General features: G+C 37.9%; 2 pseudogenes; both read right to left on the reverse strand.

Annotated features, from left to right (window-relative positions):
• The window catches only part of LOC129015878 (vacuolar protein sorting-associated protein 35-like), an 89,121-nt pseudogene extending 74,558 nt beyond the window's left edge, over positions 1–14,563 (reverse strand).
• Positions 14,564–18,081: 3,518 nt separating this feature from the next.
• Positions 18,082–19,565, reverse strand: LOC129015879 (nicotinamide phosphoribosyltransferase-like; annotated as a pseudogene).
• Between the last annotated feature and the right edge of the window lie 7,006 nt (positions 19,566–26,571).

A 26,571-nucleotide genomic window follows, 5' to 3' on the forward strand; every position in this document is an offset into this window, starting at 1 on the left:
ATTGTTATGTGCTTCAGAAGTTGACAAACAATTATGTGTTTATATATAAAGTGAAAGCCCATGGATGCCATGAATCTTTTTTTTTTTTTTTGAGACGGAGTCTCGCTCTGTTGCCCAGGCTAGAGTGCAGTGGCATAATCTCAGCTCACTGCAACATCTGCCTCCCAGGTTCAAGTGAATCTTTAATTCAGTTGCAATTCCTTCAAAACCATCTAAGACCAGAAGGTGAATTAAACCATTTTAAGCACTTCAACATGTGATTTCACTAGGAGCTGATACAGGGTTATAGTAAGAGTAAACTCATACCAAGTACTGCTGGTCAGGGTCCTCAGAGTGCAGCAGATGAATGAAGGGCCCACAAGGCTCTGCTCATCAGCAAAGTCTTCTGGATCAGGGTCTTCTACAGGTTGATCTGGCTGATCTTGAATCAATGTGGATACCAAATTCATTATGGAATCCACCTGTAACATGCGAGGCACAAGAAACCCACTGAGGTGAAACCATTGGCATATAAAGCCACTGTCAAAAGTGTTTCCAGTTATAAAATTACAATACAGTATCAACAAGATATTCCTTTTTTTGGTTAGAAAGTCGATACCCATGTATGTCATCCACACATATACAGACAAAAGTCTGGAAAGATATGCACAAAATGTTAATTAACAGTGGTTATTCTCTATTTGGTGGAATTATAAATGTTTTATAATTCTTTATACATCTCCAATTTTCTAATTTATATAATGAATAAATTACTTGTAAATTTTCTTCAGTATTGAATTACCCTCCCCTCCCATCTCAGGTATCTAGGTCCAAAGTCTAAAATTGTAACACTGTTTCCCTAAAATAGCATGTAGATATTCTCTTACCCGGTCTTGAGAGACAAAGTCCAGAAACAACTCATGCTCTTTCTGGACTCATAGTCAACATACTCAAAAAGTGGGTGAAAATGTTTCAATTTCAAGACTATTAAAATATTTTTGTAAGTGTCAACTGGTATTTTCAAAAGTCTGGTGAGTTCCTTTGAAACTGCACTACTGGTAGCAATACTACAAAAAGAAAAACAGAAGTCTTAATGAATAAAATTAACTTTCTATATACACAAATAGAACTTGTTCCATAAGAATTTGAAATTTTTCATTACACATTAAAGGAAATGAGTAAAGTGACTGATACCACCAGAAGACTATAACAACCTCATTTCAAGAGGATAAAAATGCTTATCTAAACACAAACATATATTCATCTATTATTTTTCTGTTGATACAAAACTAGATACAGTTTCCAACTCATGAACAGATGGTATAGCTGGAGTTAAGATGACTACCTAGAATTCGATGACATTTCTAAGGGAAGTATTTTAAGTGGTAGTTTGGTTCCCAGGGGGCAGCCAACAAGTATTGTATATTCACGATGAAAACAAGTAGGAAAAAAATCCATGCAAAACCAGCAATTCGACACAATAGAAAAATATAGAAACTATTTCCTCTGCATCAGATGTCGGTGATTAAGGAAAAGCAGGCTGACTGACTTTTAGGTAGTGGTTAGTAAAAGCATTCTGTAGATATTGAGGCATATTGGGACATTTATTACAACCGCTTTAGAGTTTGTTATTTCTAATTATTTTGTCTATTTTTACTTTAAAAATTCACTTGGGGGAAAGACATAGATACATCATTTAATTTTATTGATTTAAAATTTTTTAATTTTTAATTTTATTTTTTATTAGAGATGGGGTCTCGCTATGTTGCCCAGGCTGTTCTCAAACTCCTGGGCTCAAATGATTCTCCCAACTCAGTCTCCTGAATAGCTGGGATTACAGGGGCAAGCCACCACACCTGGCATATCATTTAATTTTCTCTTACACTTAGCATTCCATATCTGGACTTGTTTTCAGTTCACACACACACAAACCTAAAAATGACCAAAAGAAAAAGGATAATACAAAGGGGGGAAAAAAAGAAGAAATTTTCTTGATGCACATAAACCATTGGAAGGGAGATAGAAAGGAGGAAGATTACATGAGGTAAAATTCTGAAGAATATGGGCGGGGGAGGCGGGCCTGGCTTAACCCAAATCCGGAGCAATGGGGAATGGGGCAGGAAGGGAACTGCTGGGGAGGGTAACAGGATCAGAGCTGCCCACAGTGGCCACTAGAGGACGCCATAGGTCTAGGACAGAACAGCTGAGGAGGCTTCAAGTTGGAAACAGTACTGTTGATAGTTCTTTGAAGTATCAAAATCAAAGCTCAAAATAGAAATGATATTTAAACCAACTTAATTCTGCACTTTAAATATACATATGCCCCTCATTTGTCACCATGTACTCATTCGTAGGAAAACACCTCTTATGGAAATAAATACTGCCTGACAAAGTTTCCTTACCAGTTTAAGAACAAACTCATTCACACAAACTCATTTCATACTCAATACAGCAAGCTTGTCCAACCCACAGCCCACAGGCTGCATGCAGCCCAGGATGGCTTTGAATGTGGCCCAACACAAATCTGTAAACTTTCTTCAAACATTATGAGTTTTTTGCGACTTTTTAAAGCTCATCAGCTATTGTTAGTGTTAGTGTATTTTATGTGTGGCCCAAGAAAATGCTTCTTCCAATGTGGCCCAGGGAAGATTGGATGCCCCTGATACACAGAAAGGGATCCAAATTGGAGAGACTGGTTCCTGAAGACTGCCTATGGTCCTTAGGTACCACAATTTCATTAATATACACAACCAAATAATTGGTCACCACTTTCTGCCCCTAGTAGTGCTAAACATGACAATCTTAATGCATGATTAAAACAAGACAAATGCCAGCAGTTCAAAAAACAATTGAGAAAGAAAAGCAAATCTAGGACAAAAATGTCTTTATGAGGATTTTTACAAAGATGTAACTTACTGTTCAAGGCTGAGCTTATTGAATATCTCTGCTGTTGTTTCTAGAACTTTATCAACATAGTCCACACAATCAGGGTAACATTTCATGGCAAGATTAATGAGAAAGACTTGTAAAGGTACAACATCCTCTGAAGGCATGTCTTGTCTAGACTGGAATGTTTAGAAAACCATACAATTTATTTTAAACAATTGTAAAAGGAAGGCAGAGAAGTTTCAAAGTTTTGATAACTTAGGAGAAAAACTACACAAACCTGTATCACTGTAGCCACCTGCTGTGAAAATATATCAAAAAATTTAATATCCACTGGGATTCCAGGTCCATCTTCACAGTGAGCAAATAAAGCTAATCTAAAAAACCCCAAAAACCCTTTATTTTAAAAGATATAGGGTTTGGGTAGTGAGATCATGCATGACATCTTATTCTTTATTGCTTTTCTATATTTTGTATGAGCCCAAAAGGTTTTTAAGTCAATCATTCCCTCATGTTTTGAGACAGGGTCTCCGTCTCCTGCCCAGGCTGGAGTGCAGTCACATACTCTCCGCTCAATGAAACCTCCACCTGCTGGGCTCAAGCTATCCTCCCACCTCAGCCTCCTGAGTAGCTGGGGCTAAGAGCATGTGCTACCACGCCCAGCTAATTTTTGTGTTTTCTGTAGTGATGGGGTGTTGTCATGTTGCCCAGGGTGGTATTGACCTGGACTCAAGCAAGCCTCCCTCGTTGGCCTCCCAAAGTGCTGGAATTACAGATGTGAGGCACTGCACCCGGCCTCCTCAATTCATTTTTAACTAAACAGTTTTGCCAATGAAACCTTTTTTCATCAGCATTCTTATTTCATACCATACTAAGTAGATTTTCAACAAGATAATTCTCTCAAACTCTTTGAAGCATAATTAAGTAGATATGGACAGAAATGCATTAAAGGGACAAATGTATTCAACAACCATGATTTAAATAAATAATCTTTAAAAAATAAAAGTATGTAGACTATTTTAAGATACTGTATTTTTACTACTTAAAGTTTGAAATACAACTAAGTCTAAAATTCATAAAATTAACTTTTATTTCCCACATCTTAACTTACTCAAAATAATGTCTGCTTCATTATCATTATCTGTTTGTCAGAGTCACAACTACATCCACATTTTGTTATGCCCAGAAGCATCATTACTGACAGAGATGGGGAAGTGGCATTACAGGCAACACAGGAAAATCCAGTTACCAGCTTCCTTTAAGAGTGAGCCCAATAAGTATGGAATTCCTGCTGTCCAGGACTGAGCTGGTAATTTGGAAAACTTTGTTATCTAAATTCTCAGACTTTAAAACTAATAACCTAGTTTTTTAAAAAACATACAAGGTGTATCTGTAGAAATAAATCTTCACTTAGGTTTCTGGTTTCATGACAATGCTTACAAGTAGTAGGACAGACATTATATACTACTACACAACATGGCTGCAAAAAAGTCACCCATTGGCCAAGCGCAGTGGCTCACGTCTGTAATCCCAGCACTTTGGGAAGCTGAGGCAGGCGGATCTTCTGAGCTCAGGAGTTTGAGACCAGCCTGGCCAACCTGGCAAAATCCCGTCTCTACTAAAAATAAAAAAAATTAGCCAGGCATGGTGGTGCATGTCTGTAATCCCAGCTACTCTGGAGGCTGAGACACTAGAATCACTTGAACCCAGGAGTCGGAGGTTGCAGTGAGCCGAGATAGCGCCACTGCACTCTAGTTTGGGCGATGGGGTGAGACTCTGTGTGAAAAAAAAAAAAAATCTAAGAAAATAAAACTTAAAGTGGATGTACTAAACATATGTGATACTTAAAATTTTTTCTTTAAGAAAATGTGATGATAGAGTGATTACTTGAACATTTTCAATCATCTGTATCTTATGGCTACTCTAAATCAAATGAGTTCCCACTGCAAGATACTTACATCATGGTAAAAAAACAAATTTTGTTCTTCAATATGATCTTTGGATTTGTACAATTTTAAAAATAAGTCTGTACAACGTCTTTAAATGTCAATCAAACACACAGAATAAAGATATTCATTATCTTCATGTCTCCTGCACATTTAAGTTAAGCCTCTTTGATGTCTAACCTAGGCAAGTACCTAGTACTCATACTCACAAAGCTAAGTTATTTATAGTATAATTAAATTAAGATCATTGGTATGATAAAGATGTAACAGAAACAAAGAATTCAAAAAAATGTTTAAAATTCATTATTCCCAAGTCAGAGCATCTATCCTCCAGTGTTGGGAGGTCTTCCCTATCAATTAAAGCAATGATTATGTTTTTCACGTTTACATTCTGGTGTAACTTAGCACAGGCTCGAAGAAAAGGATTCAAAGTCTGGAGGTGAAATTCATCAGGGAAAACCTGAAAACCAAATGATCAATACAAGTAAAAGTATTTCGCATAATATTCTGAACTCATATATGGTAAAGGTCACATTTGTGGGAAAAAAACTGTAATCTTATACAACTAAATTCAAACACACTAAATTCAAACACATTACTTCTGAACCTCTCTACTAAATATAAGCTCAGACAGAAATATTCCAATATACAAAGTGCACCTACAATTAAACTAAAGCTATGGAGACCTAGAAAACTCAGATTACTCATTCCTACATTTTGGAGGAAAACAAACCACACTGATACAAAGACCAAGTTATAAGTTAGAAACAAAATTACTGTTTTAAATTATATTTAAAAGAAGCAAGATTACATGAAAAAAAGAAGCATTGAAAAATGATTCTAATATTTTATAGAAATGGCATCTTGCTATGTTGCCCAGGCTGGTTTTGAACTCCTGGCCTCAAGAGATCCTCCTACCTTGAACTCCCAAAGTGCTGGGATTACAGGTGTGAGTCACCACACCCAGCAAGGAAAATTCTTTATTCAGGAAAGCTTGTTTCCTACTCCATCAAAATTTTTTCAAAACAATTAAATTTAATGAAAGATAAAATAGGTCCTTTAAAAAAATGAAATAAGTATTCCCACCTACCAGAATAACACACTCCATGAGATATTCTTGAGCCAAAGCATCCCTACAGTTTACAGCTTGCTCCAATATGCCAGTCAAAACAATATAAAAGAGAACAAAACACACACGTAAGGGTTAAAATCTGTTTTCAAAATCTTAAGCTATTCCCCTGGTAACATATTTGAACTACTAACTTGAACGTTGTATTTGAGATTTTTCTCACCAAGCCTTCACTTCTAAACTTTAAAAGCTATTTTCTTTTTGAGACAAGGTCTTGTTCTGTTGCCCAGGCTGGAGTGCAGTGGCACAATCTCCACTCAATGCAACGTGCGCCTTCTGGGCTCAAGCCATCCTCCCACCTCAAGCCTCCTGAGTGCTGGGACTATAGGTATATTCCACCATGCCCAGCTAATTTGGGTAATTTCTGTAGAGATGGGGTCTCCCTATGGTGCCCAGGCTTGTCTCAAACTCCTAGACTCAAGTGATCCATCTGCCTTGGCCTCTCAAAAGTGAGCTTTTTTCTTCATGGCTTGTGCTTGTATATCCTCAGAAATCTTTGTCTAATCCTAGGTCATAAAGATTTCCTCTGTGTTTTCTTCTAACAGTTTTAGGTTCTATATTTAGGTCTCTGATCGATTTTTGGGTTTTTCTATGTGGTATGAAGGATGGGTCAAGGTTCAGGGTTTTTTGTTTGTTTGCATATAAACATCCAATTGTTCCAGAATCACTTGCTGAAAAGGTTGCCTTTGTACTTTTATCAAAAATAACTGATCATAAATATCTGGGTCTATTATTGATAGTGTAATCAGAGATCAGTAAACTGAGCTGATGCTTGTTTTTACAAATAAAGTTTTACTGGAACACAGCCATGCCCATTCACTTCCACATTGTCTGCGGCTGCTTTTGCACCATATCTGCAGTGTTAGTAGTTGTAGACCAGGGGTGTCCAATCTTTTGGCTTGAAGAAGAATTAGAAGAATTATCTTGGGCCACATGTAAAATACACTAATAATAGCTGCTGAGCTTAAAAAAAAAAAGGAAAAATCTCATGTTTTAAAGTTTACAATCTTATGTTGGGCCACATTTAAAGCTGTCCTGGGCCGCACGTTGGACAAGCTTGTTGTACAGCATATGTCTTGCAAAGTCAAAAACCATTTATTATCTGGTCCCTCACAGGTAAAGTTTGCCATTCCCTGTTTTATTCCCCTCCACTGATTTGTATGTCTGTCCTTTTCACCAATGCCACACAGGCTTTCACTGTAGCTTTATGGTAAATCATGAATTCGGGTTGTTTGGGTCTCAACTTTGTTCTTCCTTTTCAAATTTGTTGTAGCTGTTCTAGGTTCTTTGTTTCTTCACATAAACTTTACAATCAACTTCTTAATTTCTACAAAATTCTGCTGGGATTTTGACTGAGATTACATTGGATCTATGATGAATTTTTTAAAAAATGCTCTCTTGACAACATTAAATCTTCCAATCCACAAACATTGCATATATATATTTCTGTTTATTTAAGTCTTCTTCAGTAAAAGCCATTTTAAGATTTCTTCAATGTAATATTATATACAAAAATATTCTGATTTTAAAAATCAGATTTCAGTTTATCTCAGAACATAAGAAGATGTAACAAAAAGGTATAAACCTGTTTGTAACGTTCCACATTTACACCTTCCAACTGACTAAGGTGCACCAAATTTGTTCCCACTAAACTTCTCAGTTCTTATCCTTCTCGTTCTCTTTTTTCTCTATCTCGGCTATGTCCCTGATGCTGCATTCACACCCAGAGCTTGTTCATTTCTGCAAAGTTGAGCAGTACAAAATCCATGGAATCACTGATATCGCCAGTTGTTTCTTCGCTGCAAAGAAACAGAAAAGTCTTTACACAGTATTTACAGGACCAACTTACTACTATCCCTCTCCTTTGTGCATTTCCTACTTATCTCTGTAGTACACCAATGCTTTATAAAAAACCACTTTCAATTTCTTTGGCTTAGTGTTAAATTTCAAAGGGAACAGAATCTAGGGAAAAAAGTACCTGGAGAGGACAGTATAAATTTAAAGGGCAAATTACTTTCCCCAACTCCCTATCCTGGGCCAAATGGACTTGCTCTTATGGCAACTTCCTTAATTCAAAAAGGCTAGAAGGATGGGCATGGTGGCTCATGTCGGTAATCCCAATGCTTTGGGAGGCCAAGGCAGGAAGATTGCTTTAGGACAGGAGCTTAAAACTGGCCTGGGCAACATAATGAGACCCCATCCCTACAAACCAAAAACAAAAACAAAAGGCTAAAAAAATTAACACTTAGGGTGTACTGCTAAGTACATCATTTTACTGTTGAATATTTTGTTTTTAATTGGAATGCAAGCTTTGTGAGGGAAGAGACCATGGATTTCCTGCTTTATTTTTCTAGATCTCCTGGGATGGAGACCTCGGTAGCTTTCAAAAATTTTTATTGATTGCCTAATTAAATGCTCAAAATGGACAGTCAAAATGTAATAAAGCAAATAACTTCATCAATTTCTCTACATTGTTAAATTTTTTTATCTTTTCTGTACTGTTTTAAAAGAAATTGATGCAGATATATTAAAAACCATTGAATTGTACACCTCAGAACTAAATGAAAATATTAAAAAGAAAAAACCAAAATCTGTTGGGGCAAACTGAAAAAAGATTAAAAATTAAAGAAAGAAAATAAATGCATAAACTTTTTAAAAAAGGAATGAAGTTCTTTAATCTGGGGACCTGTCATGTGAACAGCTCACCCCACTGAAGACCACAGTTGGCTGACCACCTGCCCCTGCTGTGAGATAAAATTACAGTAGACTTTGATGCCAGAATGCTGATTACACTAGAGACAGGAGTGTCTCTGAATGGCTTTTATTTTTTCTTTTCTGGAGTTAGTAGCTAACTTGTAACAGATAATTCAAATCACTTATATTCCAAGGTAACTAGCAGTCTATAAACTATAAAAACTGATAGACATTGAAGGAACAATTATGAAATCCAGCTGGCTCATACTTTATTTCATTAGAAATTGAATTTCCAAATATAACTCCCTTTAAAAGTTGTATTTTCTTTTCTTTTTTTTTTTTTGTTATTATACTTTAAGTTTTAGGGTACATGTGCACAATGTGCAGGTTAGTTACATACATATACATGTGCCATGCTGGTGTGCTGCACCCATTAACTCGTCATTTAGCATTAGGTATATCTCCTAATGCTATCCCTCCCCGCTCCCCCCACCCCACAACAGTCCCCAGAGTGTGATGTTCCCTTTCCTGTGTCCATGTGTTCTCATTGTTCAATTCCCATCTATGAGTGAGAACATGCGGTGTTTGGTTTTTTGTCCTTCTGATAGTTTACTGAGAATGATGATTTCCAATTTCATCCATGTCCCTACAAAGGACATGAACTCATCATTTTTTATGGCTGCATAGTATTCCATGGTGTATATGTGCCACATTTTCTTAATCCAGTCTATCATTGTTGGACATTTGGTTTGGTTCCAAGTCTTTGCTATTGTGAATAGTGCCGCCATAAACATACGTGTGCATGTGTCTTTATAGCAGCATGATTTATAGTCCTTTGGGTATATACCCAGTAATGGGATGGCTGCGTCAAATGGTATTTCTAGTTCTAGATCCCTGAGGAATCCCCACACTGACTTCCACAATGGTTGAACTAGTTTACAGTCCCACCAACAGTGTAAAAGTCTTCCTATTTCTTCACATCCTCTCCAGCACCTGTTGTTTCCTGACTTTTTAATGATTGCCATTCTAACTGGTGTGAGATGGTATCTCATTGTGGTTTTGATTTGCATTTCTCTGATGGCCAGTGATGATGAGCATTTTTTCATGTGTCTTTTAGCTGTATAAATGTCTTCTTTTGAGAAGTGTCTGTTCATATCCTTCGCCCACTTTTTGATGGGGTTGTTTGTTTTTTTTCTTGTAAATTTGTTGGAGTTCATTGTAGATTCTGGATATTAGCCCTTTGTCAGATGAGTAGGTTGCGAAAATTTTCTCCCATTTTGTAGGTTGCCTGTTCACTCTGATGGTAGTTTCTTTTGCTGTGCAGAAGCTCTTTAGTTTAATGAGATCCCATTTGTCAATTTTGGCTTTTGTTGCCATTGCTTTCGGTGTTTTAGACATGAAGTCCTTGCCCATGCCTATGTCCTGAATGGTAATGTCTAGGTTTTCTTCTAGGGTTTTTATGGTTTTAGGTCTAACGTTTAAGTGTTTAATCCATCTTGAATTAATTTTTGTATAAGGTGTAAGGAAGGGATCCAGTTTCAGCTTTCTACATACGGCTAGCCAGTTTTCCCAGCACCATTTATTAAATAGGGAATCCTTTCCCCACTGCTTGTTTTTCTCAGGTTTGTCAAAGATCAGATAGTTGTAGATATGTGGTGTTATTTCTGAGGGCTCTGTTCTGTTCCATTGATCTATATCTCTATTTTGGTACCAGTACCATGCTGTTTTGGTTACTGTAGCCTTGTAGTATAGTTTGAAGTCAGGTAGCATGATGCCTCCAGCTTTGTTCTTTTGGCTTAGGATTGACTTGGCGATGAGGGCTCTTTTGTGGTTCCACATGAACTTTAAAGTAGTTTTTTCCAATTCTGTGAAGAAAGTCATTCGTAGCTTGATGGGGATGGCATTGAATCTATAAATTACCTTGGGCATTTTCAAAGAATATTTAGTGTAGTGGGAAAATGCTCAATTACATTAAATTTAAAAAGCAGGTCTCAATAATCCAAAGATAAAATTTGCATAAGACTACATTTTAGATCATACTGCATATACTGAGGAGTTCTATATGACAAAGGAAATCTATATACAAATGCTAACTAAATGGCTGACTAGGTGGAAGAATTATTCATACTTATTGTATTTTTGTCAATGTTTCCACACTTTTATACATTCTACAATGAAAGAAATATTGCAACAAAATCAAGAAAGACAATCACTTACTCTGTTGGCTCTCTTTCATCAGGTAAGATATTTCTGGTACACTGAAGAAGGTAATTTCAAAGAAACAGACCCCTCAAGGGATGCTGCACACTATGGCACATTTCTACCAAATCTTTCAAAATGTCCTTCCTGAACTGAGGAAACGACTTGACATATACAACTCCAACTGTGATCAAAAGGTAACTAGGAGAATTATGAAGAAATGCTGATTAGAAATAAAATATTCAAATCAAGAATTTGATTATTTCCAAACACATTGAACAAAACATTAAATAAACAAGACAGGAACCATGTTGTTTTCTCCTGCATGATGAGGAAAATATCTGATTTAAAATATAACTGCTGACTGACCTCTAAAGAAACTATATATATATATATGCACACATACACACACACACACAGACATATACTGTATATATACAAGATAGATATTACCTTTAAACATATTAGGAAGAGAATAATAGTCATATTAATTTTTTTAACAGTCAAGACACTAAACAAAATAGCATGTACATTTTTTCTCTTTCCAAAATTCCTCAAATATCTACATAAAACATAAATCTAGGTACTCTAAAACAAATAAGAGAGTATCTACCAAAATGTTAATCTCAATTTGTTAAGAAATTACCCTTAAAACTTTTTTTTAACCTGATAATCATAAAGGACATAACACAACGTGGGAAATACAGACACAAAAATCCTCCGATTTGTAATTACTTACAGCCTTGGGATAGTGCTTCCAGCATACTGTACAAGTTCATAGAGATCTGCCACTTTCCTTCCTTTAGCAAACTCATCTGTCAGGTAGACCTGCAAGTAGTGCAGTTCATCAGAAATGGCCATATCTTTTAATTATGATTAAGGACTAAAAATAAAGATAAGACAACCTAAGCAAAACTTTGAAACTTGTTGGAGTCATTATTAACTACCGGGCAGATATCTTAAGTTTTAGTCCTTTAAGAGAGTGCTCAAGTGAAGAAAGAATTTTAGCTGGGCTTTTTGTACTTTAAAACAAGGGTTTTAAAGCACGTGTGGTGAAGCAAAGCAATAAATACAATGGTTACCTGTCAGACTGCTAATGGGTTTTGAAATGGCAAATGACTAAATTCCTGTCCATTTGAGACTGCTGCATAACAAAATCTAAGCATTAAAGAACCAACTGCATCATAGCCTGAATAGCCACATGAGGGGTCTGAAAATTGAGATGCACCGACGACAACACACTTAAAGATGTTTAAACATAGGAAAGGAGTACTCTCAAAGTGTTTTTCTCACTTAGCACATCTGCATGGAGAAGCAGTGCCATGTGATTCAGATAACGAAGAATAAGATAACTCCAGAAAGACTTCATCAAAAATTGTCCTCATCAAGAAAAAGGTATGGTCCAAATGTTTGGTCTTCAACATTCAAAAGATACAAAGTTCATGGTAGCTCTTTGGTGATAACATAGAAGTCCAGAGTTCACCCAGCATATTAGAAGCATGTTTTAGAGCATCCATAAGCTTGTTTTTGTCCTACAGAAATACCAAGAGAATAGATGAGAATGCTTAATTTAAATAAACATTTATCTTGGTTGTACAAACTCTTTACATCAAGGACTTGTTACATAGTTTTAAAAGTATACAGCACTTAAATTATTTTAACCACATAAAAAAAATCAACTTTAGATCATTTCACCTTGCCATCTCTACTAAAAAGAAAAGGATGTATGACTCTTAGTAAGACTTGCTTAGCTAGGACTGCAAGCTTCTTGATAGAATGCTAATCTTTTCAATCTGTAGAACCTAGGAAACTAGCTCCATTCATCGCATTTTACCTGCAATCAAGAGACTGGCACACTGATTCAGGTGAAGCAAGATACTATCCTGACGTGGCTTTGTCATGGGTTAAAGACTCTTCAGAGCTGTCTGAAGTGACTATCCATGTAAGTTTGCTTTCCTCTTGCATTCTTCAAACCCTGGCAATGCCCATATGTTCCACTTAACTCAGAAATGCAAGCAATTCCTTGAGATAGAGGAAACACTATCCATACACAGGAAGAGAAAGGAGCAAGCAACAGCAAACCCATCTTCTCCACTCCAAGACATTTATTTTTCATTTCCGAATTGGGAATGAAACCAATAAAATATACAAGAGCATATTACTATGCTTTAGGAAGCATAGTAAGACATTTTACAAAGGTAATATAGCATTGTCTTCATCACAGTAATTTATAGCTTAAAATACCAATCAATTTGGCTCAATTCCTTACATTTTAATCCAGAGAATCTACTTTGTCTACACAGATTATCTCTTACTTTATCTTTTAAAATATGAAAATATATAAGTAAGTGTTAAGTACAATTTTTAAGTTAGCTTCTACAATAAATATATCTATTCAGGAAAGAAATTAAAAGTTTCAAGATATTTAGAATAAAAGCTGAATAATTCAAATGCAAAGCATTTAAATCCACTCATTCAACAAATATTTACTGAGTACCTATTATATGTTAAGTGATTCTCAGGTCTGAGCTATAGAACCAAGGAAGCTAGTAATTCTAGTCAGACACTGGTGTGGTAATAATACAGTAATGCGTAAATAAAAGGAAGGGTCTCTTGTTCTTACGAGCTTGTATTCTAGTAGGGAAGACAGACAATCCCAAACCATAAATATACATGTGAGTAAACAGGGCTCTTTGTTGAAATTGCTCCACACAGTGCTTGAGGGAGATGAGACTGAAGATACATGCTGGTAGACAGTGAAGATTAGATTTACCAGAAACAGTGGTGCCACCTAAATCTAGAAAACACTGCACATGCTTCCTTAGGAACACATGAACTGCAACTGTGCCTCCCACATTTCCATTCTTACCAGGCATCCCTTCATTTGGAATGACTGGACCTTCACAGCCTGTATGGCTTCATCCAAGAGCTTTTCCTGCTCATCTGTGTTGTAGGCTGAAAAATAAAAAATTCCACTGATGTCTCAAGCACATTCTTCTAGCAAATATGTTATTTCTATAGTTCTAGCCATAGTCCTTCTCCAAGACTGTCACAAAAGGATCATTCCAGCTCTAAACCTCAAACCCATTTACCAATTATTAATAGCTGCTGCACACAGAGCCATGCCCCATCACTGAAGTTAACAGAATAAGACTGACAAAGGAGAACAGTATGTGTACAAAGAATTGCCTCTCTCTCAGAAACTGACTCAACATTCTTGTAGTAGGCTGGCATCAAAGAAACTTGCAGTGGTAGGTCATGACTGCATTCTGCTAACACACTCTGAATCCAACCCAGACATAGCCATCTGACCAATCTAAATCTTGTGATAGGTATAGCCAAAACCAATCTATAAAGCCTCTCTTTTCCTCTAGACTACTTATCATCTGCATTTCAGTCTATTCTTAGACAGACTAAGGAACTAGTTTATGAGATCACTGAGCATTAATGTGCACTGTTACGTTTACATCCTCATTACTATAATTTATTCCCAAGTAAATGTCTTTTACTTTAGAGAGTCTTTGTGTGTTTGTTGTTTAGGTTTACACATATGGTGCCATAAATGGGAACTGAAAAGTTTGCTATGGGAAGGAATTAGTGATTCTCAGAACACGTATGCAGTCCTCACTTTATACCGCTGAGTGCTCTGCTTGTATAAGTCACTTTTTCTGCCCTGGTGAGTCTTCCCTCAGGTTAAGAATCTGTTACTTTGATACAGGATTTTTGACATTGTTGGGATCTGGTTTGAATAAGCCTACTTTAATAAAAGACCATCTATCCCTCCTAGCATAATAAAAGGCCTTTTGTCTATTCTGGTAAGTACTTTCTGCTATAAAGACAAATATCTTTCTAGATAGAGCACTCTTGTTTTGTACCGAACTTACCTTCTGTCTGTGAAGCATTTATTTTCTGGTTTGCATACCTAGTTTAATATTTTGTTTGATTTACATATATTTGTGAACATTTTAATCCTGGTTTCCTTTGAATTGGTTTGAATTTTTCCCCTTGCTTGTTTCAAAAAAGTGGCACTAGTAAAGTAGTTGCCACTATCGAAAACACTATTCTAAACTCCTGGCATTTTCTTTCAAGATTTATAGAATTTTCCTTGCTCTCTAGCTATTAATAAGAAACAGAATGTGATTCTCAATCATTAAGGCATGCTAGGTTTTCCTGAACTCCTGATGATTACACATTATGATGCATTCTTTGGCACATTTTAAAATTAATAGGCAAAATTACATCAGAAAAATGTAGGTTTCAAATGGTCGTTATTTTAAAAACTCACAACTTTAGAGTTAAAATATGGAGTCCTCTAGGTTCTCTGTCTCTCTATTTTTTTCCTGCCTACTCTGTATCTGCTTACTTTTCTACTGGTGTGGAGATAAAACTCATTGCATATGGTATTCCAGCCAAGATTTTTTTTAAACTTTATTTCCATGTTTATTACATGTTTATAACTTGATATTGAGCACATATTAGAATAGACTTAAAATACAACTTGGGAGAAAAGCTGACCTCCTCCACTGAATGGGTGAAAAAGGAATGTAAAACTACAAACTACTTAAGTGTGAGTTCCAAATTATGGCAAGCAGAACATAAATACCTTGTCATTTTTCTTTCTAATTTTCCAAGATTGATTTCATTATAAAAATTGTTTGATAACAATTTAAGAAGGGAAAATAAGGGATACTCACAAAGACCATTGTACTTTAATTATAGAGTACAAATAAGAGTCTTAACACAGAAATCCTACCTCCTATTTAAAATATAAATACTTGATGATGTAATGAATCAAGGGGGATTGATTAATGTCAATTGAAAATCTAATGACTTAAATTCATAAATGCCATTTGCTTTTGTCTGGAAGAGTTAGGCTGATTTAAGGGTGACACACAGCAGAGTTCTATTTGACATTCATGTTAACCGTTTGGTGCTCAGAATGGAGATGGCCAAATACCAAGTGCTTAGGGACAGAAAGTCAGAATTAATCAGTTCCAAGTGACTAAGAGCCAATAGAATTAATCTCAATCTCCTGATTTATGGTTGCGAACAAATGGATAGCCTTTTTCACTGCAAGTTTCAAAATTAAACTCTATTCCGAAGCTGCTGAACTTCACAGAACACAGAGAATGCTGTCTATAGTGTAATTTCAATGTTTAAACGGTTTAAATACAAAATTATGGGTGATTATCAAAACTATTATTGGTTATAGTTTCTTTTGATTCTTTACACACCCCTTAGCACATTTTGTGAAGAAATGTGTGTTTTTTAAAATACTACTCATCTTTACTCAAATGCATTAAAAAATCATTTTAAAATTATTTTCTACCATGGATTACAGAAGACTATTACTAAAAGTGAATAGTTCTTATTGTTCTCACTAAGTGTTTAGAGAATCATCTGAAAAACATATTCTTTCTAATACCACTTACAAAAAACATTTAATGAAGGTAACTCACTTCTAATTACATGATTCTAGTGATAAAGCATTTTCTCATGTAGCTATTTGAAACAGATGATTTATGGCTTTCCAATTTTTAAAATTTCACATTTAATGTCATGTTAAAACTTTTCTAAATCAATCTTCCAGTATCAGATTCTTAAATGAGAAAAAAAAGGACAAAAGAGGAAAATTCCGTTATCAATTATTTAGCCTCCTCTCTTCCCTAGAAACCAACATTTCCCTTTAAATGAAAGGCACACTCCTTTTCTTACAACAGAGATCAGGTAACTTTTTGTGTGATTTTGTGTAAAGGGCTAGATAACAAACATTCTGGGCTTTGTGAATCTCATTTGGCTTCTATTGCAGCTGTTTACCTTTGGCTGGTGTAGTGGGAAAGCAGCCATAGACAATATGCATTCACAAAAAAAAAAAAAAAAAAAAAAAACCAAATTTGGCCTTCGGGCCATGGTTGGCCAACCACTGCCTCAGAAGAACAGATCTGCGTATATAAAAGAATCATTTGAAAGAAACTGGTCTCTAGTCAGATGTGATGTCTGATTCAGAATCTAGTAGCTAATCACTCTAGAACATTTTGATGTCAAGCACTTTGAAGTTAGCTAACTTTCTGCTTTTAGTTAAGATTCTTCTATTGAAACACCTCATGCTTTTCATTGGAGATAATTTATCTTCATTTAAGAATGTGCTTCAGTATTATTTATTGAGGGGATTCAGTTTAAAATTAATAAATGATGTCCATACAATTTAATATCTGATTTAATTTTTAAAAACAATAAAAATATGATAGAATCAAAATATTTAAAATAAGTACACACACTACCCACTCCACTAATTCATTTAAGTCATACCAACTACAGAATATGAAAAATAAATTCAGACGTGTAATTACTTTAAAATACACTACTTCCACTTTTGTCAGTATTTTACATTTATGTATATATTCTATAGTGGAAGCAGAAATTCTCTCTAGAAACACTATCTCCTTAAAATCTTGAGGTGCATATTAGAGCCACAGGCAGTCTCTGACATATACAATTGCAGTACAGGCCTTTCAAATTTGGCATTTCACTGGCACAATGACCAAGATATATAATAACTGTAAAGTGCCTAGACATTCCATTAAGAACCACTATTTTCTTTAATGTTGAATGATTAATATACATTCTACAAGGGGCACTGAGGTTAGTAATTCTATAGGGTATGTTCTGACATAATTTTCAAATTGTACAATAACATAAACGACTTTGTTGAGGCCATCTTTTATTTGCTGATTAATGGACAAAAGGCAATGTAATTTATTTTCAAGTATTTTCTTGAAAGTCTGTGCTCATAAAAATCATGAAAAGTTGGAAAGACAAATCACTGAAACTTTAAATATATCTTACACAATCTTGTTTGTACAAAAATACAAGTTAAATATAAACATAAAGCAATCATGAAAATTTTATGCAAATCTGTTTTATGTGATCATCAGTTATATATAAAAAGTTTCTCAGTTCTGTTATTTGGGAAAAGATCAATACCAGATTGAATGATTACCTATTGGCAAAGGGCCCTAAAAAGCTTACTTTAGCACTAATCTTTTACATGGTTAAGGGCATTTCCTAATTTGAGATCACCTAAACACTGGAAAAAAAAATGAAAGGCCAGTATGTCCATAAACCAACAAATAATTTGGCTGTAATGTATCATAAAACACAAAGAAACCCGAGACATCTGTAACAATAAACATGTATTACATACACACACACACACACACACACACACACCACACACCCAGTCATAAAGCCTAATGAGGTGCTGCTTCCAGTTCAATATTCACCTGTGCATTTTTTCTTACTTCATCAAATGAACAGCTTTTTGTCACATTGCCATTCTTGAAGACAGTATGGAGAAGATCATGACCATATTCCTCAAGGTCTCCTATTCCTTCCTCCAGTGTAACAAAATTCCCTGCTGGCGTTCTATGTAAAGATAATCGGCCCTTCTGGAACTTTTGTTGGGATCAGCAACTGGGTCCTTGAAGACGTTAATCCCAAGGCCATTGGTTACAACATAACCACACTTGAAGGAACAATTCAAGAGATCTCTTGTTAACTTCTGTAGCAAAGCTCCACCAGAACTGAAGGAAACATTTTCAATACTCCACCTTTTTTTGTTTCATGCCTTCTACAATCTCTTGTAAGGTATTAATAACTACTCCATCCCCTTGAATAACTCTAAGATAAGGTGGCAGCAACTTGTAGCCCTTTGAGTTCTCAGTAACAGGAAACTTCTTACTAAAATCTCCAAAACCTTTAACACAGTGTCATGAGGGTTTCCAGAATCAGGTCTGATGATTAGTGGTGCCTCTGTACTTCTCGATACTATTAAATGTCTTAGATCTTCACCCCATATTTTCTCATACTTATTATAGATGTCATAGCTATCGCTGACCACAGATACAGGCACTGATGAAAACTGTGTTACTATATGTTCAAAAGCATCTTTTTCATGGTCTTTCCCCCAAGCTCTTATGGTACTGTGTTCTGCTGCTGGAACAGAATAGCCTGGAACAGGATCTTTCGTTCCATAATATTTTTTTAATTAGAGCAATTCCTGCTACTGTATCTGTTCCTTTGAAGTTAACCAAATGAGCAGATGCTCCTATGCCAGCAGTCTCCTGGGAAGAGGCTCCTCTGTAGCCAAAATCATGTAACTTGTATTCCAGACCATCTAAGTTACCAGAAGTTTCTAACAAACATTTGGCCAATATTTTCTTCTGCTCTCTAGAATTTGTGGCCACTGTGGTTAGATACCAGGACTGAACAAGGATAGTCTTAATCCAATTTGTAAGCCAGTAACACTTTGGATCTGTGTTTTCCACCGTGAAGAGAACATTTCCTCTGGGAGTGACAGAGCCCGCGGGAACAGCTTTTACTTCTATTGGAAGATGCCCATCATATTTCTTAGGAATGTAGTCCCATCCCTTTTCATTAAAGACATCATCATGGAAATGTTCTTTGTAGACCTCTTTGGCTCCCTGGATTTTCTCTTTGGCTACTACTTTACCTTTTAAGTACTTATTAAGAATGTATGGCAACCCATAAAGTACTGTTTCCTCGTATTTCACCTTCTTTAATTTTGGAATTTTCTGTCTTCTTTTCACAGCATTCAAAGTAGGAATAAACTTTGCTTGTGTTGGGTGGATATTGTTTATAGTGAGTAACCTTGTAGGAGTCGGTAGCCAGGAGGATGTTGAACTCGGCTTCTGCCCCAGCATTCATCTCTGGCCGGAAGGCAGAAGCCGCGCGCCGCGAGCTGCCCGGCTTGGCTGCGAGAAAGGAGAAAAATGGGCTTCACCACGCTCTGTTGGTTAATTAAGTCACTGCTGGGTCGGAGGAGGAAGAAGGGGAGAGGAGGGGGAAACGGAGAGAGGGGAGGGGTCAGGGGAGGGCGGGCCCAGAAGCCGTGACGCTGCGTGGGTGACTGCGGTGGCCGCGGCGGCTGGGGGGCTGGCAGTCTGGGAGCTCTGGCGGCCTCCCCACCTCGCCCAGCCAAAGATTTGTAAAAAAGAAGACCTAAAATGCTTTCAAACTAATGGCTTTATAAGTTACAACAGCTCCATGGTAACCGAAAACCTAGACACCTTTTATAAATATAAATTTAGGTTTGCCTAACAATTTTGTACAGATAGAAAACTTAATTGGACAATTAATAACCTAAACAAAAAAGAACTAGAGAAATATTTCAAAAAGTTAGACTGGCAGGGCTGGGCGCGGTGGCTTACGCCTGTAATCCCAGCACTTTGGGAGGCCGAACCAGGCGGATCGCCTGAGGTCGGAGTTCGAGACCAGCCTGACCAACATGGAGAAACCGCCGTCTCTACTAAAAATACAAAATTAGCCAGTCATCGTGGCACATGCCTGTAATCGCAGCTACTCGGGAGGCTGAGGCAGGAGAATCGCTTGAACCCGGGAGGCGGAGGTTGCGGTGAGCTGAGATCATGCCATTGCACTCTAGCCTGGGCAACAAGAGGGAAACTTCGTCTCAAAAGAAAAAAAAAAAAAAAGGGTTAGATTGGAAGATCAACCAGGTCAAAATCTTGAGCTCAGAGCAGTAATATAAGGTAATTCTGTCCAGCATAAAATTTTTGCTTTTTCTGTCACGTAGAGGCCAAAATGAAAACCGCAGGGAATATAAGCTACATTTGCTAATCAAGCAAATCAGAGCATCAAAGAAAAATATGTGTTACTAATTCGAGGCTACATGGAGATTTTGGTTTTTTAAAAAAATACAGTTCAGTCAGTCGTCGTTAAAATATAAACATTGGAAATTTAATGCTAAACTCATTTAAAACTTAAAAAAAGGGAGGGTAAGAAAAGGTAAAAATGGTTTTTGAAAAACCAAACTGCCACATGTATTGCTTTACTCAAAATTTTGGTCTACAGCCTTCAGTGGATTACCTACTGGGGCAAATACAGTTTAGCCAGGTGAACAGGTCTCAATTAGAGTACAATAATATTTACCAGGGGCTGGGAAAGATGTGGTTATGTGTGGGGGAGAAGAGAGGTTGGAGAATGGGTACAAACACAGTCAAATAGAAGTAATAAATTCTAATGTTTGATAGTAGAGGAAGGTGACTATTGTTTTCAATGATATATTGTACATTTCAAAACAGCAAGACATAAGGACTTGAAACGATCTCAACATATAGAAATAGGAAATGCTCATGGTGATGAATATCCTAAATGCCCTGACTTGCTCACTGCCCATTCTATCCACGTAACAAAATATCATACATACCTCCATCAATATGTACAAATCTCATGTGTCATAAAGCACAGAATTTTGATTCAATTGTCTAACTGGTGAGTTTGTATTACTATTTTATGACTAAAATCCTAAAATTAAAACTTTAAGGTCTCTGTTTATATGTGTGTAGATTTGTTTATGTATGTGTGTAGATTTGTTTATCTATATGTGTCTGGATTATGTTTTATATTGTGTCTACATGGAAAAATCTGGTGTCGTTGGCCAGAAATTCCTTAAGGATAAATGAGCCCTCATAGAAAATATATAGTATTTAAGCTGGATGCTGTTTAGTCAAATGACTTGAGCAAATCTTTAAAAAATGAGTTGCTTTACAAATTATTAGTAAATAAAAATGAACATGTTTTTAAATTGTCACCATACTTTTTGTCTGGGTTTACTGGTAAAACAGTTTAATATTTGTGCCTGACAAGGGTTTTAAGGTGCTAGTGTTTGACAAGAAGGATTATGTACAAATATCAGCCCAGTATGAAACAGAATAATTTTTGTTTACATACTTTTTAAATAATTAAGGCTTATTTAATAGTTTGTTTAGTAAAAACAGGTGTATCTTCTGAGTTATTGTCAAAATACTCATGTACTTAAGTTTCTTACATTGGTGAACACCAGATAATAAAATGGTAAAAGAATAATTAACAGAAATAACTTGAAATGGCAACTAGCTTTTTCTAATATCCCAGTTCTTGTGAGTAATCCAGGTACATTGTTTATATAGATAAATTAGATAAATGTAAAGGGGGTATAAACTTTTTATGTAAGTTGACATTTTAAATCAGTGTGCTGAATTCTCTCGCTGGGCCACAATGGGGTATAGGGTAAGAGTATCCCACTTTGCGATAGCTCATCCCAAAGTCCCTACAGTGTTGGTCCCTCCCTGGAGTGTTTCCAAACTCTTACCAGCTCTGTACCTAGGGCAAGAAGGAGGCCCTCAACTACATCTTAACCAGGAAAGCCACCAATAGAAAACATTAATGAAACTATGTGGCACTGTCTTCAAGGTTTTCTAACCCAGCAAGGGGATCCGTAACAGGTTGCAAACTTTTGCTGTCAGCAGTAACATCTCAAATCAACAGGGAACACACTGTGAACCGTGAGAAGAGGTTACAATGTATTTTGAGTCAGGAAAGAGCTGGTCCATCAGACCATAGCCAAAGATAGTCTCGCTGGAGTATTAAATGACCTTCCTGTACATCTGGAAATGCCAGATCTGTAAGAGGCAAACATGTTGAGAGACAAGGTTTTTGCTACATGTTTGTGTGCATCAGTCTCCAGTGAGGCACACCAAGCTTGCATTCCTCTTACACCACGGCTTTTATTGTATGGTACATTTTCATATGTTTTATTCTATTTGCAAAGTTTGTATTCCATTGATCTCAGACTATTCATGAGTCAATTACAGAAAAATTTTACTTTCCAAGTTCCTAAAACATATATGAGAACTTGCTCTATTTTTCTCCATAGACTTTTCATATTTTTTAATTTGTCTATTCTTCTTTGCAATAAACTTCTGTCTCCAGAACACAATCAGACTCCGGTCCACGGGACTGGCAGCCCAGCCTCTAGCCTTCAGGCCCTCCCAGGCCTGCAGGTGGGTCCTTACTGAGGACCCTCCCCCTTCTGCCCAGTAATCAATCTGCCTCCCGCTGCCATTCATGGCCCCTAAGGCTCGGCCCCAACCCCTGCTCTGCCATCTGAGCAGGCGACAGGAGCAGAGGGAGGCCAGGCAGCAGTAGCTGATACCCCTGAGCCTGCAGGGACAGAGATCCTTCCTGGTGTCCCCGAGGCTGCAGGCTGCAGAGACGCCCGGGTCCTGCACCTGAGCTGGCGAGCGGAGGCAGCTGCACAGGGGAGATCCCGCCCCGCCAACTCGGAAGGGGCAGGGCTCCCGCTTGTGCCTGGCTCCTGCCTGCTCTGTGAAACAGGAGGCCCAGGTCTGCAACCGAGGTCAGTCGCTGCAGCTGCACCCGGGAGGGCAGATATTTCCTGTTCCCGGCCCTCACCCAAGAGCACAGGGAAGCTCGGACCCACAGCCGCAGTTCGGGAGGGCGGGGCTCCTGGCTGCTCGGTAGAGCAGGAGGCCTGGGTCTGCAGCTGCGGTTTGGGCGGCTGCAGCGCACCGGGGAGTTCAGGCTCCAACTCAGAAGGGATGGGACTCCCAGGGCTCCATGGAGTGTACAGCCCCCGCCGCGCCTCCCTGCTGCAGCCGGCGTGATGGCAGCAGCCACTGCCAATATCGGGAGCCAGAACAGCAGAGCTTGGATTTCTGCGTTTCTGGTATTCTTTTATGGCAATCACCACTCCTTAGTCTAAAGAAAAAGGTGGGGGCAGAGGCTGCCTCGCAGTTTGTCCTTAGAGGAGCCGCAGAGTTCTAGTCTCCACAGCCTTCGCCCAGTGCAGAGGCTTTCCTCAGAACCTCTTCAAGATGGCTTGAAATGTTAGGAGCTGCATTTTGCTCCTAAGCTGGACGTGTGTGCAGCATCTTCTGCCTGTTGGTCCCAGCTGGGCTCACTTCCTCACAAGCTGGAGTCTGCCAGCATGAATGAGAACAGGGAAGAGAATCCGCTGATGTTCAAGACAGTCATTTTCTCTTTTATTGTAATCCCGTGTTCACAGATTGTTGGTTTGACAAACGGAAGAAGAGACATTGGCTTTGAATTTTTATTGCCTATGTTCTGATTCATTAATAAAACGAAAAGGATACAAAAAATGTGAAAGACACATGTAAATATTATTAAGAATAAGCAGTATTAAAACTATTGATAGAGTTTTGCAACTATGGAGATTAATATAAAAACGTTGGTAATAAGTTAAAAAACTAAGAAGAATAAGTGATTTTTAAAATATACAGGCTACAAACACTAAGATAAGAATATTTAGGAAGTAAAAAAAAGGAACACATTTAAAATTTTTTTGAAACATAACCAAAATTTCTCATTGTTTTAAATGTCTCTTTAAACATTTTTCAGATTTAGATATTCTTTCAAATCTCTTTTAATTTTAAAAGGCCATGAAAGATTTAGATGGCCATTATATATATTGTTTAAAAAACTTTAAAATTAGGCCAATATAAGTTATGGATTTGGATATAAAATTTGTATGTAAGCATGCAAAATTACTGTAGATTATTTATTTTTGCTTACCCTACCAGGACTGAGACTGTAGATACTTCATTTGGTGAATATAGAATATGCCAATAAGAAAACCAAGCCATCTTAGCCAGGTTTGATGGCTGATGCCTGTAATCTCAGCACTTTGGGAGGCTGAGTTGGGCAGATTTTTGGAGCTCAGGAGTTTGAGACCAGCCTGGGCAAGATAGCAAAACCCCATCTCTACAAAATTTACAAAAAGCTGGATATGGTGGTGCATTCATGTAGCCACAGCTACTCCAGAAACTGAGGTTGGAGGACCCCTTGAGCCTGGGAAGTCGAGGCTGCAGTGAGCTGTGTTCTCCCTCCTGCACTCCAGCCTGGGCGATAGAATGAGACTCTGTCTCAAAAAATCAAAAACTATTGTCATCTAAAACATCGAAGATTAAATGAGATGACTACATTCACTGAGCACATTATTTTATACCCTTGTAAATTTCTCAAAAGTAAATTAACTTAGAAAACATATTCTATCAGATGACATTTTGATGATTAGTGATGACAACAAGTCAGTATAGGACTAAATGATCCGAGTGGCCAATGAGCTCATGAAAAGATGCTCAATATGTTATTCATTAGGAAATTGCAAAGCAAAATCACAATCAGATGTCACTCGCAACTACTAGCATCCTCAAAGCATGTATTTAACTTATTCATGCTTCGGATTAGAAAATAAAGTGCAGCTTATGTTCAAAAAGTACATTTCATACAAAGCAAGGTTTAAAAGTTCTGTACTGAGTGTAACCTTTCAAAGGTTTGTGTTAATTAGTTTGCATTCAGACTCTGCTTACCCAGTGACTATAAAAACTTTGTTTTTGTTTTCAAGTCTTCAGATGACAGATTGCGCTGGAGTAGATGTGATCTTGCTTGCCTAAAGACAGCTGTGCGGGTTGAGCGCAGTGGCTCATACCTGTAATTCCAGCACTTTGGGAGGCCGAGGTGGGTGAATCATGAGGTCAGGAGTTCGAGACCTGCCTGGCCAACATAGTGAAACCCTGTCTATACTAAAAATACAAAAACCATAGCTAGGTGTGGTGGCATGCACCTGTAGTCCCAGTTACTCAGGAGGCTGTGGCAGGAGAATCATTTGAACCCAGGAGGCGGAGGTTGCAGTGAGCTGAGACCTTGCCATTGCACTCTAGCCTGGGTGACAGAGTGAGACTCTGTCAAAAAAAATAAATGAATAAAAAATAAAAAAATAAATAAAGACAGCTGTGCTATGGTTTTGTGTTTTTTAATCTCAAAAGTTAACTGATTTGAGAGTGGTTTTGCTAAACAAGCTGAAGCACACACATCATTCCATTAAATAGTAAAAACAGTTCTGAAGGACAGCAGGCATAAAAGGCCCAGGATCACTGTGTGAGGCCACAGGTTAGCTCACCCAGTGGGACATATGGACACCAGCCCTGAACCTTCAAAATTCAACTCCAGTCTTGGCCTTACCCCACCCACCAACCGGCCTCAAAAAAATAAGAGGAAAATATACTCAAAAGCATTTGTCTTTCCTCCAAAAGTCAGAGACCATGCAGAGAGTTGCCTTTTCAAGGGTACCCAGCCTGTTCCTCCCTGTTGCTGATACCTGGAAAGTGATCTTTCTCAAATGCTCAGAGGAGCAAGTTGGTCTGGGATCAGGTGACAGCGGTTTGCTTTCTCCTGCCTTCTTGAGGGCTGCATTTTCCAGGCCAGGGCCGAGGTTCCCGCCGGTGCTGCCTCAGCTGGCGTGATTTCTCATTCTGAAACCAAATCTGGACACTGGGCTCCTGAATGCCGATCGCTTGGGCCAACTGTTCTCTGGTGGTGATGCCAGGATACAAGTTCCGCTCACAGCACGCTCGCAGGTCATCCCTTTGGGTCGGGGTCCAAATAAGTCTCCTTTGCCTTCCTCCTTTGCGCCGGGTTTTGGCTCTACATTGAGCTACCAGGCGCTCATGAGTGATAGCGAGGAGGCTGGCGGGGCAGGGGTGGGTGAGTGACGTTGGAGCGGGGAGGCAGCGGAGGCGAGCGGCGGAAAAGACAGCAGACCTGTCTGCTGCCCGGCCCCAGTGTTTCGCAGGACCGAGTTCTCCCCCCACCCCACTGAAGAACGCGGGACGAAAAAGGGATGAGACCTCTGCCTGGGCTGATCCCAAAGACTAGCCAGCTGCCTGCGGTCCTGTGCATGCACAGTAGACGGCCCACCTTCGTGTATTTGGGAGGGCTCTGGGATCCCCGGGATGCTCAGGAAAGGATGACAACTCTCCTCTATGTGTAGTCCCTCACAGGACCTGGAACTCAAAGATTCTACACAGGTCAGGTGAAAGAGAAGAGATGCCTCTCCAT

Source organism: Pongo pygmaeus, chromosome 18 (assembly GCF_028885625.2).
Source record: "Pongo pygmaeus isolate AG05252 chromosome 18, NHGRI_mPonPyg2-v2.0_pri, whole genome shotgun sequence".
In the NCBI taxonomy this organism is placed as follows: Eukaryota; Metazoa; Chordata; class Mammalia; order Primates; family Hominidae; genus Pongo; species Pongo pygmaeus.